Source organism: Pygoscelis adeliae, unplaced genomic scaffold (genome assembly GCF_000699105.1).
Source record: "Pygoscelis adeliae isolate BGI_AS28 unplaced genomic scaffold, ASM69910v1 Scaffold374, whole genome shotgun sequence".
Lineage (NCBI taxonomy): Eukaryota > Metazoa > Chordata > Aves > Sphenisciformes > Spheniscidae > Pygoscelis > Pygoscelis adeliae.
In genome coordinates, this window is record NW_008824653.1 from 593,413 (window position 1) to 598,123 (window position 4,711).

General features: G+C 37.8%; 1 protein-coding gene across 1 annotated transcript in view; it reads left to right on the plus strand.

Moving 5' to 3' along the window:
• PAPOLA (poly(A) polymerase alpha) overlaps window positions 1-4,711 on the plus strand; it is a 48,016-nt gene that overhangs the window by 1,003 nt on the left and 42,302 nt on the right. The gene's annotated exons all lie outside the window — the stretch shown is intronic.

Consider the following 4,711-nt stretch of genomic DNA (forward strand, 5'->3'; position numbering starts at 1 on the left):
CCCCTTTTTTTTTTTTCCTCGCTGACATTTTGACGGCTCCGGGTTGAGATGACAAAACTTCCTGCTCCTCAGTTCCGTAGTCCATAATGTTAGTTTTTTATTATCCTGTATAAGTCGAGGGAACCAGCGATGGGTAGGTGGTCAAGTGGCTTTTAAGAATAAGGCATGTCTGTATGCTGGGTTCAGGTTTTTGTGGGTGGGTTGGTTTTTTTTTTTTTTTTTCCATTGAAGGAGACATGTAAAGAGTTTGGGATTACTCACTATTGTTTCCCTATTAATGTTTGGGATTATTCACTGTTGTTTTAAATGTGTAAACTTTATGTGAAGAATAACCATGCTTGCCTGTTGTACTTGTTTTATTCAATCTAAAATACTATTAAGTTAGTCGTGGGGTAGATAACAGAAGGCAACCTTAACTGAAAGAGTTTATGGCAGGAAAAATGCAGTGGGTGAATGCAGAAAGGAAAATGGTTATGCCAAGTAGTTTCTAATGCTAGTATAATGAGGCTGCAATGTCTTTATAGGTAAGTTTTGCATATGTTCATTATGGCAATGAAAAATTACCAGAAACCAGCTTTGAAGTTGGCTAGGCTTTTTGGCCTCAGGAAAATGGGAGGGTGTTTATTCTGCTTGCTTTCATTCTTAGTTTATTTTGTTGTGACCACACAAATTCCAAATACTTAATAAAAACATTTTAAAGTTTGGGCTACTTCTATGAGTTGTAATAATAGCAATCTTCAACTTTGACAAATATGGAACAACTAGATCATTTTTCTTAATGTAGGTGTTTATGATACTTCGACCAGAGACTCTTAAATAACATTACATAGTTATATTTGCACTAATATATCGCTATTTTCAGTATAAACATTACTTGGCAACTTCATTAATACAGGAGGTTTATTTTAGTTAGGAAAAGCAAAGCTTTCTCAGATTCTGCATTTGTTCTGTCATTTGTATGTTTGGAATGATTGACTTGGTATTATTCAGTCAAGACTTCAAAGTGAACATTGTAATGCTAGTAAGTTGCAATGCTAGTAATGTTAATTCTTGAGTTTATGAAGTGATACCTCTGACTTAAGTTTAGAGGAAAAAAAAAGCCAAGCTTAGGAAATTCCTTTCCTGTATAGTTCTTTCCAGTTGATGCTTTTATACTTTAGGATGGTAGTTGTTTGAGTGAGAGTAGAACAACAACCCTATGTCACTGCCAAACTTTCAAGATGACAAACAAATTACTCTTTTGTCCTGACCTTTCAAGACATCCTTTAAACTTCATTTTTTAGGGTAGTATTTACAACTGACAGGCCTAGTCAGAGCTGATCTCCCATACAACCAGAGATTGTCATCACTCTTTACTTGATTAGTTCAGAGCTCTCAAGAGGTGTACAGTGTTGTTGATACTGCACTGTGCATGTATGTATGCATATTTCTCTTAGCAGTATGGTACAAAACTATAAAAACAAGCAAATTATTTATGTACAAGACACATCAGTAGTAAGAGAGCAAACTCAGGTTCTGCTGATGCTGATAGCTGGCATTTGCAAAAGCCTTTCAGTGTTTAAAAAAAAAATACTGAGTTTATCCTAGGAACTTAGGTGACTTTTTGTTACAATTCTCATTAATCTCTTGCGTGAAGAGATAGCAGCTGCATAAGGGAAAACTCTTTAACTTTCAGTTGCTCAGAAAAGCTTGAGTAGAAACAAAGGTGAATATTTCCCATTATAAAGATACATTTTAGTGAACTGTTAGGTACAGAATGTTCCTGTGCATTATCTGAAACCTAAGATGCTAGGGAGAAATGAAGCTCACTAAGCTGTTCATATGTTTCAGTTAGGGCTAGGTTTTACGCAGAAAGGCTACTGACTCAGTGAAGCAGTAGCAATGTTTATGTGAATTGATGATGTAGTCTTTTTATGTAACCTGGGCTTTTCTGACCCTCCAAATAGAGAAATAGCACCATCAATCTGTTTCTTGTTAAGCTGCTGATATTATTGCACTTAGAGCTTCTTTGCTGAATTTCCGTATCTGCTGAAATCATTGCAAATGACTTTTTTGTTTGTCTGTTTTTCAATGAGAAGTGGAAAAGTGTATTGAGTCGTGTGTCTGAACACTTAAAAGGGCCATAAGTGCTATAAACTTTAACTATTGTTGGTATTGGTAACTTCCATATTGGAGTTTTGGAAAGTCATTAGGTTTTTTTTTTCAGTCTTTATTGTAGACAGTCAAGCTTACTCTCACTTGTGAAGTAAGACTTCTTATATGTTTTCTTTCACCGGACTTCGCTTTAGACATATGCAAAGTCATTGTTTTCTTGACTTTTAATTAGCAACTGTCAACTTGTACTCCAGAAGAAGTACAACACTGTATTTAAAATGGCTTGTGCTGATTGGGAGTGGATAAATAGTATGTTTCTGAACAGAGAGAGATCAGGTTTTTATAGACTTTTATGGAAGGAATTAATTTATTCCTAACTTTGTGAAGCACAGGACCTACTTTAGAAGAATGGTTGTCTTAATTTAAAGTGATAGCTTTATTAATCAAGAAGAAATTAATATAAAAATCTATACTGAGGATTAATTTGTTAGATGTAGTACAGAGGAACTGGATGGCAAGTATATGTGGTTTTGCAATAGCTTTCAGTCTTCTAATGTCACTCCAAAAATGACTGAGTTTATACCTGTTAACATGGAGGTACTGCACAGAACTTGGAAACCCAGTTATTTTGGGCTGAGCAGATTTCACCACTGAGACAAGTTAATCACTTACAGTGAAACCCTTCATGGGATTCCTAGCTCTTGGTTTGATACTTCCTAGTATCTTTTGATTCAACCTTACTGAATTTCTTAAATTACTACCTCTGGAGTTTTTGGTCTCCAGAATAGCAGTAAACCTCATTTTTGGTTCAAGTGCTGCCTGCAGAGTTCAGTAGAAATTTCTTTTGTTTAAACTTGAGAAACTTCTTCCTAAACTGTTGTTAGTAAAAATGTGGATGGCTGTGTGTTTGGATACGCTGCCTTCAATATTCTTCTGTACAAACGGAAGAGCCAGAGAGAACTCAGGGTTGAGTCAAAGGTTAGCAGAATGTGTATGAATGTTCTTTCTTTTGCCATAGGTGAGTCTCTTCTTCCGTAGGTCTGTGGCCTGTCATTGCTCCAATACCCAAACCAGATTTGAACATGGGTATCTTGAACATCTCACGCTGACAGTTGAACACTTAATTCATGGTCTAAAGGATCCAGCAATTTTCTGCTAGATGTTAAAACTTTTGTTCAGGAAGGACAGCTGAATTGTCCTAACCATTTAAAACATATGTTCCCTGGTAACTGATTTACACAGACTTCATTAAGATTTCCTGCTTAGATTTCTGAAATTTTGTGTGGAGTGATGGCGTTAGCATTAAGCCAGAAACTTTAATCTGAAATTGCCAAAGTCAGTCCTTGTTGGAGGAGACTTGCAAACAAAACCCCTCAGAACACTTCCTCTGAAATCTGACATAGTGGAGCTTGAGCTTTGTGAATTTAGCTCTAGCTGATTGACCAGTTGGTGTGATGACCAGTATTGCTTCAGTAATCTGACTTGGGGGTCTTACATCAGTAACTAAGACTGAATTTTACTGAGGTAATCAGTAGAGGCAAATAGAGAAGAGAGGATAGTCACTGAGATTCCTTAAGCTGTGTATTTTGTCTTGGTATCTGGAGGCAAGACTGAATGAGCCAAAGGTCCTGACTGAAGGTAACAGTTTAAAGTTGACGTTCTGTGGTTGTTGGCACTATTTTAAGACACTTAACAGCCCACAGTTTCTCTTCCTTCACCAGTGCTAGCCTTACTGTGCATGTCTGTCTGGACAAACTTAATCCTCAGCTGAGGTTTAGTGATGTATGAAAGGGGTTATATGACTTGTAGCAAAAGCAAGGCTTGATGGCCAAAAGCTGGAAGGGATTTTTGCATGCACTTGGCATACATTTAGATGACTTAGATCTTGGGTGGTTAAGATCTATTTCAGGGTGGATCAGAGATGAGCTTTAAACTTACATGGGATTCAAACTGTTACAATTTGTTAAATATTATGGCATCTGTTTTTAAGATTTCAGTCGTTTGAGTTGTCTTTTATTTCTGTGAAGCATCCCAAATTTCAGGAGTGTGAGGTTTAGATAATGCGGTGCTGATTGCAACTGTATTTTGTTTGTGATAAGAAGCTGTCATGGTTTAACCTCAGCCGGCAACTGAGCACCACACAGCCACTCCCTCATTCTCCCCCCCACCGCCCCGGTGGGATGGGGGAGAGAATTGGAAGAGTAAAAGTTGAGAAAACTCATGGGTTAAGATAAGAACAGTTTAATAATTGAAATAAAATAGTAATAATAATAGTAGTAGTAGCAATAATAAAAAAATGTACAAAGCAAGTGATAACATGATGCAGTTGCTCATCACCAGCCGACCGATGCCCAGCCAGTCCCCGAGCAGCAGTCACCACCCCCTGGCTAACTCCCCCCAGCTTTATATACTGAGCATGACGTCACATGGTATGGAATATCCCTTTGGCCAGTTTGGGTCAGCTGTCCTGGCTGTGCCCCCTCCCAGCTTCTCGCTGGCAGGGCATGAGAAGCTGAAAAGGCCTTGACTCTGTGTAAGCACTGCTCAGCAGTAACTAAAACATCAGTGTGTTATCAACATTATTCTCATCCTAAACCCAAAACACAGCACTGTACCA